This window comes from Paroedura picta, chromosome 1, assembly GCF_049243985.1.
Source record: "Paroedura picta isolate Pp20150507F chromosome 1, Ppicta_v3.0, whole genome shotgun sequence".
NCBI classification, from domain to species: domain Eukaryota; kingdom Metazoa; phylum Chordata; class Lepidosauria; order Squamata; family Gekkonidae; genus Paroedura; species Paroedura picta.
The window spans coordinates 107,897,991-107,909,961 of record NC_135369.1 but is presented as its reverse complement, the minus strand read 5'-3'; positions in this window follow the sequence as shown (position 1 = coordinate 107,909,961).

Below are 11,971 nucleotides of genomic sequence, written 5' to 3'. Positions count from 1 at the left end.
ACCAAGCACAGGATATTTCCTGGTCAATTTGGGTTCCTTCTGTAGTATGGGCCTTACAAAAAAGATCTTTTATTATCACAGGTGACAAAATAAAACATGCAAAAAGATTCGAATAAGCAGTGCTGCAGATAATCTTACTTTTGCATTGGTGCAAATATTTCAGCAATCCAACTGGTATTTTAGGTACACAAAATTTTAAAAGCAGAAATTAAAGTTGGATTTCAGATTAAAATATATTCTGTTAATCTTTATAAACAAAGATATGTACAATTGTTTGTTTATTGTTGAACACACACCCCTTATGGGCCAAGTCATGATCCCACAGTCAGTATCCTGTCCACTGGCTTCATGGGACCAAGATTCAGCGGCCAAATGCATGTCTAAACATGCATCAAGTCAAGAGAAAGCAATAGATGGTGTGAAATGCTGTGACTGCTATGCAGTGTTGCCAAGAACTGAAGAGACATAACTGTTATCTTTTTTAACATATTGCTGTAAGTATTCATGTACAAACCGTCTATAATAAAAATAAAGAAGGGGTGTGTGTGTGTGCACGCATGCTTCAAGTTTTAGCTAATGTGGAAAAAAAGATTTGTTTCATGCATGCTAAACACTGGGTATGCAAAATATTTCAGACACTGATGAAAATCACTTGACAATGGTGGCCCAGTTCTTGTAGGGGTGTTTTTGGAGTGAGGAGACTTCCTTACCACAGCTTTCTAACACAGTATGGCTTTGCTAGTGTGCTCCACACATGAAGGATGAGATCTCATACAGAGTTGCTACTATATGATAAAATATTGTTTTAGCCCTCCTTTCTAATAAGCAGAGAGGGCTTAAATTTCCAGCATCAAACTACCAATCAAATTAGATGTAAACTGTTTAGTATTTGAAATATGCCCTCCAGCCCACAGAACTATAACTGATATACAGATCTTTTGAAAAAGCAGCAAAGATGGTGACTTAGTCAGTGGGTTAGATCTAACCATTGTCTTGTTGTTCAATGGGGGAAATCATCCAAACTGGTTAGGTCATGCCTCCTTTCAGGCAGGACTATGCAAATCTGGGTAGAATGTATTGGCTCAGAGTATGACTCTCCAGTTTGGATAGCCCTGCCACAGCAGAAGGTCATTCAGAGATAGCTCTTCTGTCTGCGTAGAAGACAATCTGTTCTGTATATATACCAGCCTTCAATATGGAAGGAAAACCACCTAAAATGTTCCAGAGATCTTCAGTGTCAAAGTGACAAACTCCCCCGTCCAAGGAACTAGACATGGGAGAGGGAGTACACTCCCATTTGTTCTTTGATAGGTTCTGGAAATCAGGAAGAACAGCAAGGGTCAAGGCATCGGCTCCTTCGCTGACCTCCCCCTTAACAGCAATGGCAGTGTGAACCTCTAGCTTTCTGGATCAGGCTGACTTGGGAAGAAGAGAGGCGGGCCCTGAGGATCACCACTGCTCAGAGACGGAGGTAGAAGAGTCAAGAGACTGCTGGCATGGGGAAAAGGGGCTCCAAAGATGTCAGGCACAATGCTGGAGGTGAGACAGCTCTGATACCTAATCCCGGGACTTACTGGGAGCCCTTTTGTATGGGTTTCTTTCCACTGGCCATGTTCCAATTTTTCCAGGCCCCAACAAATACAGTAGGCCTTACCAAACTGCTGGGACCAACCAATAGGGCCACCATGCAATTCTTTATTGCTTTTCCTCACCACCACCATCATCACTGATTGGGCCTTGTAGGCATCGAAGCCTACAGGGATATAAACTTTGTGGGTATGGAAGACGGAAGGGCCTTGAGGACAGGTCCAATTGCTGGTCTTATAAATAACAGGAAAAACACTGAAATAGGACTCTACCACCTGAAACTTCTGGCTTCAGTGCCTGGCACAGGTCTCTGTCAGTACTGCCTGTCAGTACTGCCAGAACCAAGGCTTTGGGTCATTTCTGTAGCTGGCCCCTGAGTGTGCTGGAAAAGCCTAGCAGAGCTACTGGGTCCAAACAGCAAAGAGGAGATTGCAGGCCTGCCCGAGGTTTCCAGGCCTACAGGGAGTGAGAGGGCTAGAGCTGAAGATGAGACACCCCTTGCTCAACATATATAGGGGCAGTGGAATAAGGACCTCCATATACAGTGGGATAAGAACCTCAAGCATGAACAAAGGGCTGATCCAAGCAGGGTAGCAATGCAGCCTCCCTTTCCTCAAGCCTCTTTGAGGCCTTTCCCATTGGATTTGGTGATTAGGAAAATTCCAATAGGGTGGCTTCTATACAATTTTTCAGCCTTCCCTTCACAGATTGGAGGACGCAGGCCTTTAGTCCAGTCTGGGCCTCCTCCAACCGTGTGAAAAGGCAACCAGGAATCATGTTGGCATTTCCATGGCTAGAAGTAGCTTCTTCTTTCAGCCATAAGATCCATGGCAACAAGCTCTCATCAAGAGGAAAGGGAATGGTCAGAAAATTCTTCTAGTCTTTCCCAGGGAAATTCTCTTAGGCCTTTTCAACCAGAACATTTCTGGAGATTTAAAAACAAAAAGTCTTCATCTTTACAGCAAGCAACATTGCAGACCTCAGGTAGTAGTCTCATATTCTCATATTCAGGAGCAGTTTTATCTAAGGATGTGGCCAAATGCATCTAAGGATTCACTGAAGAGGACGATGAAGACCACCATCACCACCACCATTTCTTGACAACCTGACTCCTGCCATGTTCCCAAATTTTGCCAGGGCCATCATGGTTTAGGCTGATAATCTCCTTCAAGAGATCTATCCTAAATATTAAAAGGGCTGCAAAATTTGCAGCAGATGCATCTCAAGAGGTCATACAATTCAGTGCCAGAACACAGGCCACCAATATAGTGGCTAGAACCTATGGCTAAAGCATGGGAAGGTGGACCCTCTATCTATTCAGATTTTTTTAAGCCAACAAAAAAAAAACATGCAAAAAGATTTTAGGAGTTCTTCCACCTTTGGCTATAGGTTCACAGTCCAACAGAGACAGTTCCCTCCTAGCAAACTGGATAGGAACCAACAAAACAAAGACCAACCAACTGACTATATGGTTGGGGGTTAATTCCAGCAGTTTCTCCACATCTGGATAAAGTCTAGGAACAACTGGCGGGTACTCTCCATTATCCAGAAGGGACGCAGGATAGAATTCCGCCCCCATCACTTCCATGTTCTGCTTTCCAGGAAAGGACAGAGACACCTTTCCTCTGTCATGATCTATTTTACACTAGTGACTTAAGGGCTGTGGAACCAGTGCCCTTAGATTCGCATTTCCATTGGATTTATTCCATTCTATTAATAGTCCCAAAAAGATCCAGGGACTGGAGAGCAAATCTAAATCTAAGATAGTTGAAGCTATGGGTAAAGAAGTGTTAAGTTTCAGTTTGAATCACTTTACTGCATTCTGCAAAATACTCAGCAGGATGATAATATGACATTCTTAGACTTTCAAGATGCTTACCTGCATATTTTACTTTCCAGACAATTTTTTCCCTTTTGATGTTCAAAGCAAGCATTGCCTTTGGGCTGGTATCATCTCCAAAGATGTTTTACCTAGGTCTTGATAGTTCTAATGGCCTACTACAACAACAAGGAATCCACCTTTATCCTTACCTGGGTGATCTCCTTTGCAGACCCAAGGAGGCAGCAGTGGTGAGTTAGAACACCAAGTCTACTATGCAATCTCTCCAAGCATATAGCTGCCTGATCCGTATCTGTTCCACATAATATATTACTGGTAAGGCCTTGGAGGATGAGCATATCTCATGGCTTAAGTGCCACTTAACACCCATTCAGGGCAGCTGTCCTGCCCCTGAGTGCCTCTTCCTCCAACCGGCTTGCCTGTCTGTCCAACAGTCAGTCAATCACCTTCCATCCCCCACCCCAGACCATCCCCTCCTCCTTCCACGTCTCTCCGAGGCTCAGAGGCTGCAGATCCCTGCTGTATGAGAGCTGCCCCTGCCGGTGAGTTTCCTTCCCAGGGGCCTCCAGCCTGCAGCCTTTCCAGGTCCTGGGGGAAGGGAGAGGCTGTCCACAGAGTTCTTCCACACACACACACCAATCTAGCGCCCACTGCTTTCCTGAAGGCAATGAGCTTGGCCCCTATTGTTAAAATAAATTAAAAGTCATCTCATACCTTCTAAGGACATAGTCCAGACAAGGATGGCCTAGGACGGTTGCAGGTAAAAATTATTGGAAGGGATGAAAGAATCCTGACAGAGGTTAGTGGACCTCATGCACCAGTTAACAGTCCTAGGGCTGAGGATGTCATCCATGGAACTGATTCCATGACAGGCCTTTAAAACAGACTTTTCCTCCTACTTAGAAAGTCACATACACATACCAAAAGGGGTTGCACAAGTAAGTCAAGGTACTGCCATCTCCCCAAATAAGTGACTACTCAGTCTTCATGACCAAATCTGATGAAGGGTGCTAATTTCCTCCAGCCGTCTTCCCTGATAGTATTTACAGCCACCAGCAGAAGGGGACAAACGGGGGACAAACGGCAAGGATTAGATTGTCCAAGGCAGATGGAGCCTGTTGGAAGAAATAATTATAAACTGCCTGGAACTTGGGACAATGGGTCTAGAACTGATTGCATCCAGAAACTATCAAAGAACAAGTATTAGTGCACACAGTCTATACTATGGCCAAGGAGCAATGATGTTCCTTTAGGAGTCCAAAATCTAGTTTGATCAGGCACAGAAAAATGTGTTAGGTCTGAAAGCAGAACACCTACATAGTCTTACAAACTTTGTAGCCAATTGGCTGAGCAGGAAGAATGTAGATCCAGGAATACAAAAAGGTCTTCCAGCAAAATTGTGGATCTTTTACAACGGACTACAATCAAGTTTATAACCAGTTTCTACAATCCCAGAACAGAGAGCAAGAACACTTGGTATTGACCTGATGGTTTGCTGTAAACCTTCCCCCTAGCCACATCCTTCAGCTGAGGCCCAAATAAGGTGTCAAAGGAGGCAACAGAGGTTATTTTTATAAAGGCCCACAAAGACTGCCTAGTTTTTTATCCTCATAGGCACATCAGGCTTTCCTCAAGGGAGCCAGACAGTTATCACTTCCTACTGGGAACTTTTCTTAAGTGTTACAGGCCTTGAGCAGACTTCCATTTGATCCTTTCATGCATCATTTTCTTCTTGGAAGATATATCTTTTCTTGCAGAAATGACTTCTGTGAGAAGGATTTCTGAATTAGGGGCTTCATTGGTCAGGGAGAAATTGTGTATATTTTACAAGGTCCTGCCAATACTCAGGAGGGATCCTTCCTCTGTGCCAAAGGTATTTTCCCTTACCTTGTTAACTAAGAGTTGGTACAACCATCCTCAGTCCTACACGAAGGTATCCCAAAGAGAGAATCAGACACAAACTAGTCTGTCACTTTCGCTGTTGACTCCCTTTCCAATGAATACACATGGCATAATAGCAAAAGTCATTTATTGAGGAAGGGATTAAAGACTCATAGTTATTCTTGCTGCAACTAATTTGATAGTAACAATTTGATAATAACGATTATTATAGCCCAATGTTCCCACCCCTGACTAACATAAAACAGTCCTAAATAAAGAAGAACTCCCCTTTTTCCCTAGGAACAAGCAGCCTACTCTGGTCCCATGGAAAGCATGCAAAGCGTCCAGGTGCACATTGAATTATTTATACCCAGCCACTCAAGGCCAGGTCCCTTGATAAAATTTCACGTCCTTCCTCCCACAAGTTCATCCTCTGTGAAAGTGTTTGTTGTAATTACAATCAGCAAGTAATTTGGTGAAGTCAGCCTTGAAGGGCTATCATTAAGCTATTAATCTGTCCCTGTGTGCTCACTAGTGGCATCAAGTGGTCACTGGTGAGGTTGCAGTGGAAAAGCCCTGAGCACATGCTTAGGAGATTCCTTTGTTTAAGGTGGACACCCACCCATTTCTTCTTTCTTCAGGAAGAGTAGCTCTGTGTGCTTTTGTTGAAGGGAGGAGCAGCCAGCATTAATTACAGCTCTCTCCATCTGCTGATGTGTGGGTTTGTAGTCTGCTTGAAGCCTAGCCATAACCACATTTTAAGCATTTGTACTCTGCTTCAGTAAGGAGACTGAAGCAGATGAATACGATATATATTTGTACGTAATAGTTCCCTGTAAAGATTTCTCTCTTTTAAGCCCCAGAATGCTGTGAGTCTGGATCTGTGCCTCATCCACACAGGTAACTAATAACTGCATACTTTAAAAATGCTCTGTTACTGCAGCTCTGTGTTTCTCTGGAGGGATTCAGGACCAAGCCAAGACCAAAAGTCCCAATGGAGTTTGTTAATTAGGCTACACAGCACAATTAAGAAAGCAAAACAATAAAGGAGATTGCAAGCAGTTGCACATTCTCAAGCCTGCTCCCCCCATCCCTTTTAACCAGTGACATTTGGCACCAACAGGTTATGAATGACATCTCATCGATACCTGACCTCACCATTTCTGACAACCTGCTCTATGCTGCAAGTGCTGTGACAGAAAGAGCATAAGGACAGACAGCCAAACAGCATTCTATTCACACCAAGCACCCAAGCACAAAGAGGTATGAGGAACCCAACAGTGACTCAAGTGTTTATACAGGGAGAGATGGTGCAGTGTAGTTATTCTAGGTTATGAAGAACTTTGAAGGTAAGTAGTTAGGGGTGCAATTTTCAATAGAACAATGGCTGGGAAGGAAAGGACTAAACAGTTCTTCCCTTTTATTTTCCACTTAATCAGAGGCCCTCATGCATCTGCTACACCTGATTTTGGGAGCAGGAAGAACCAAGAACTAGAAGAAGAGGAGGATATTGACTCCAAAGGCTGTATAGCAACAGGTATTTCCTTCTGTCACTGTTGTTTATTTTGTGACAAAATAGTGGCCTTGATCATACCCATGGTCAACAGAAAATATTATTCTAGCATCACCACCTTAAACCAGTGGTTTAACACTACCACAGTTCCAACTGATAACCCATCTGGATGTTGAGAAACTCCTAGTTTAACAGCTCAAAAATACAGGACTTATTCAGACTATAGAAGACTAGGTATACTCTTTCCTTCTGTTTACCCTACTTTTTATGATCTGCAATGGGCCATTAACAATCATTGTAAATTAATGATTACTTGGAACTCCTTTTGGCACAACTTCTTAGACTGCTTCACTGATGAAATTAAGGCTGCTGTCCTAAGGTCACTTTTCTTAGGAAGAAGGTCCATGAATAACACATGTTCCTTTCCTGATTCTTCTTGCCTCAGCTTCCCTGGTTCATGTCCCCCTTTCTCAAATATTTGCAGGCTCTTTGCAGCAAGGATTTGCCTTCTGGAATTCTAAAGTGAACCATAGCACATTAGTTCTGCTAAAAATCATAAAAGCACCAGCTCTGGTGCATTCTAGATAAATAAATCAAGCTGAAGCACAACTCACATATATAGATGATAATACTGATTTATTTATGTCCTCACTCTCAAGAAGGGGAGGAAGCAACAATTTTATTAATCCATTTCAGGCTATATACACTGACTTAAAGTAAAATAGATATTTTATTCAGGATTATATGTACAAAAATACAATCAAACTTTAATCTTCCCTTATTATCACGTCAATTCCTTAAGATATTTGTTACTTTAAAATGTATATTTTTAATGTCTTGAACCCTTTACAGCAAAAGCAGAAAATTAGAAGGAAAAGAAGAATAAACTGAATTATTGCTTTCCAAATGCACTGCTGTTAAAACATCAGTTCTTCCTGTTTCAATACATTTAATTAAAATTGGAACATTGCAACATAAACCAATGGGATTATATGAAACAGGAAATCTAAAGCATGCTTTTGGATGAAGGTAGAAAAACAGGTCTTGACTGACTCATTCTTATGTTAAACATGGTTTCATTCATACACCATAACAAACCATAGCTTGTTTAAACTGTGGGTTGGTGCCAACTGACTCTGCTTAGTCTAACAGACATAAATAATACATCTCAGTTTAGTATTTTGGAATATACTCCATGAATTGGATGGATCAAGAGATCCATCGGCCACAGATCCTTCTCTCACACCACCCCTTGTAGCCATTTCAACCAAGGAACATTGATTCTTGGGGCTGTGAGACCTGCCTGGGGTTACAGCCATTCAAGTCAATGGGCTTCAGGGTGGAGGAGAAAGAGGATGAAATCCTGCCTCTTGGCTGGTAGAGCTGTATGTTCTACCTGCAAGGCTCTGTATTAAGGAGGAAACTACATCACCCCCCTTCCCTCTCCTCACTGCAGCTCACCAAACCGCACAGCTATTACTTCACCAACTCCCATGAGCTTGGGAACCATCTTTTCACAGAGAGAAATTGTTGCTTGGGAGGATGGGAAGCAGGGGAAACCCACAATTCTAGCACAAGCAGTTCACTGGATCCAGGACCATATTTCCACGGGGTTTAAAAGAGAAGAAAATATGTATGATCTTTTCTTGTAAATATCGTGAACAGATAGCAACAATTAAGAAATTACTGAGCAATTCTGAGATTATGCAAAGATGTGAAATCACAAATTATGTGTATTGTATACAAATAATTTCAAAGTTTGTGCAAGTTTTATCAAGGATGTCACGCTTACTGGCTTCTGTAAGAAACAATTGCATATCAAAGCTATTTAAAACCTTGCTTTTCGTATCATATGAACGAAAAACCATTATCTGTGTAGTTTGCTAACAGATTTTAAATCTTGCACACTAAAATAAGCAACCCACCTTTCCCACTTTTCTGTTATATTAAGCAGAGCAGCATAGAGCAGGGGTGTCCAAATTGTGGCTGTTCAGATGATGTCCATGGACATCTGGAGGGCCAGTTTGGCCTGGGTTAGAGCAGGAGAACTGTACTATGTTTTTAATTCTCGGATACTACAGGATTGCAGTAAAATGAAGATGGAAAATCATAGAGATATAAAAGGTGGAACTGCAAATACGTGGCCTTGGGAACTCTGGAGAAAGACAAATCTTCCCACAACTTTTGAGACTTGGGGATTGCCCTTATTTATTTAAAGTTCTATGTGTGTCTATAAAGCTGAGAAACTTTGGACCATGTTCTTTTAAATGTAACATATTTACCAACATGGGAGTGGGGTGTGTGTATCCAGGGTCCTCCCCCCCCTTTTTTTTGAAAACTCACAACTATGAAAACAACTATTTTAGCAGGGGTGTGTGCATGCATGTGTGTAGTGTTGCAGTGCCCTCTAGTGGTTTGTTGCATACTTTTATTGCTTCCAAAAATGTCTCATAAAGGTCAAAGTTAAATAATACATATCATTCAATATGGTCATCTCACACACTCAAATGGCTTTATATGAAGCCCCAAAGCAGAAAAGATTACTGGACAAGTACATCAAAGCCAAAATTCACTTTTGCCCTTTGCAGCTATCTGGTCAACACAACATTGTTAGTACACCAAATCAAGATGAATTTGCTATAAAATGGCACTAAAATTTAGCATACTTTTCTTAGCACCTGTATGCCAAGTGAGAAATGAGAAACAAAACAATATTGTCCTGTTTATCTTGCCCAACCTGCACTCATCTCCAGGTACTGAATCTTTTCACCTGCTTAATACTTTTGAAATAAATTGTGTTTTCCTGAAAGAGCAAGTACAGGGGTTGTGTCCTCAACATAACATACATGTCCATATTTTAGAGGGACACATTGTGCCTTTTATTGTATATACTAAAATAATACAGTGTTTTTAAAGGCTATTATATTACAACTATGAGCCTCTTGTGGTGCAGAGTGGTAAGGTAGCAGAAATGTTGTCTGAAAGCTCTGCCCATGAGGTTGGGAGTTCAATCCCAGCAGCCGGCTCAAGGTTGACTCAGCCTTCCATCCTTCCGAGGTCGGTAAAATGAGTACCCAGCTTGCTGGGGGGTAAGCGATAATAACTGGGGAAGGCACTGGCAAACCACCCTGTATTGAGTCTGCCATGAAAACGCTAGAGGGCGTCACCCCAAGGGTCAGACATGACCCGGTGCTTGCACAGGGGATACCTTTACCTTTACCTATATTACAACTGGTTTTCCAAATACAACTAGACTTCTAAGGAAGGTACATTTCTTTACTTCAGATATCCTGTGACACACACACACACCCCACACACACACATACTGGTTTGTAGTCAATGCATAGGAAAGCTATTTAATAATTTCTATACATCACTGGTTTATAGAGAGCCCACTGTAAATCTATTACTATTAAAGCTAAACTTTATATTCAAATTGTCCACCTTTTAGCAAATATCAAGACGCTGTCCTAGAACAGCCTATAGTTCATCAGGGTAACCATTTTTCAAAATGGTAAAAAGTGTTATTTAGTGCATTTGAATACACAGCCATATCTTTACGAGGGTGTGACTTTACAGAAAATGGTTGGTTTTCAAAATGTGTGTGCACTGATTGTAAACCTAAAAGCAAGTTTTCAAAAGACGGAACCTTCAGGACATGAAGCACTTGGGAGATTTTTCCTCTTTGTCTCTAAAAGAAGGATCCAGTCAACCCCCCCCCCCAAAAAAAATTGTACTGTGAACATTTCTTTTGTGTAAAGGGAGGTAGCCTCACAATTTTGTCCCCCAACTGCTCCTTGGCTAGGCTTGAAGAAAATTAATGTGATGGGCTTTTTAGCTGGCCTAGGAGTAAATCCAATACATGACTTGCCAAGCTACTTCGGCTGGATAGCTTTCAAGAGAATATAGAGCTAAAACATCCAGGGAATCCTGAGGAAGGAGAGAAGGTACATGAGAAAAAGATTGTTCCCTAAGAATCCTCCAAGGCAGGAAGGATATGTTCCAATTCACGTGAGAAGAAATCTTCATGTTAAGTCCAATGTTCCTTTCTGCCTCAGTGGAGGAAAACAACCTTATAACGAGAAAAGTGGAGCCATCCCATGAGAAACTTGGAAGAATCAGAGGAACAGTCTGATCTGTTGAAGGACGCTTCTGCCAGATGCTACCTCAACCAAGGCACAGAGATTCAACTTATGCAGGGGTAATCAAACTGCGGCCTTCCAGATGTCCAGGGACAACAATTCCCATGAGCCCCTGCACGCATTCGCTGGCAGGGGCTCGTGGGAGTTGTAGTCCATGGACATCTGGAGGAACGCATTTTGACTACCCCTGATCTTATGTCTCACGAAATAAACAGGAATGGTTGCTTTATAGATCTTAATGGGAGCATAGAAAAGAAGGGTACTGAAGTCTTTGCTCTTCTAGTGAAATGTGCTGGCACCAGAGAGGCCAGGCAGATGCAGGCTTGAGTCCATCTAGCTAAAGTGAACCTGTATTCTCTCTTGTCCAAATTCCCTGTAAGAGACAAACAGGAATTTTGAGCAACAGAAGGGAACTGTACATTTGATGTATGTCTTGAGTACCCACTTGACATCCAACTTGTGCCAATCCCACCCCTGGGAGGAATGTAGGATTCCTGTATTAGAGAATATAGAGAGCTATAGTGCAAGGACTCGAGATTCAAACCTAAAATGGTCAGATTGGATTCTGGAGATTTGGGAGGGGGGGGTCACTTGGGCATGAAATTGGAGTCTTTGTGAGTGGGTAGGTAGATATGAGGTCCTGCATTGTGCAAGGGGTTGGACTAGATCAGTCTTCCCCAACCCCCAGGCCACAGACTGGTAATGGGCCATAGAGCCCTTGGCAGCAGGGGGGAGGGAGGCGTGGGCGGATGGCCGATCACTCCTGTGCCCCAGCGCAGTTTGGCGGCTGATCGTTCCCGGGCCCCGGCACAGTGAGCGCTGTGGGGGGGGGGGAAGCACGGGCGCAAACATGCAGGAGCAGAGCTGCTGCGCCTTCACGTTTGCGCCCACCAACGCACTGGTGCCCGCGCCTCCCTCTCCCCTCCCCAGTCCGAAAAAGGTTGGGGATCACTGGACTAGATGACCCTGGAGACCCCTTCCAAGTCTATGATTCTATTATTCTGTGAA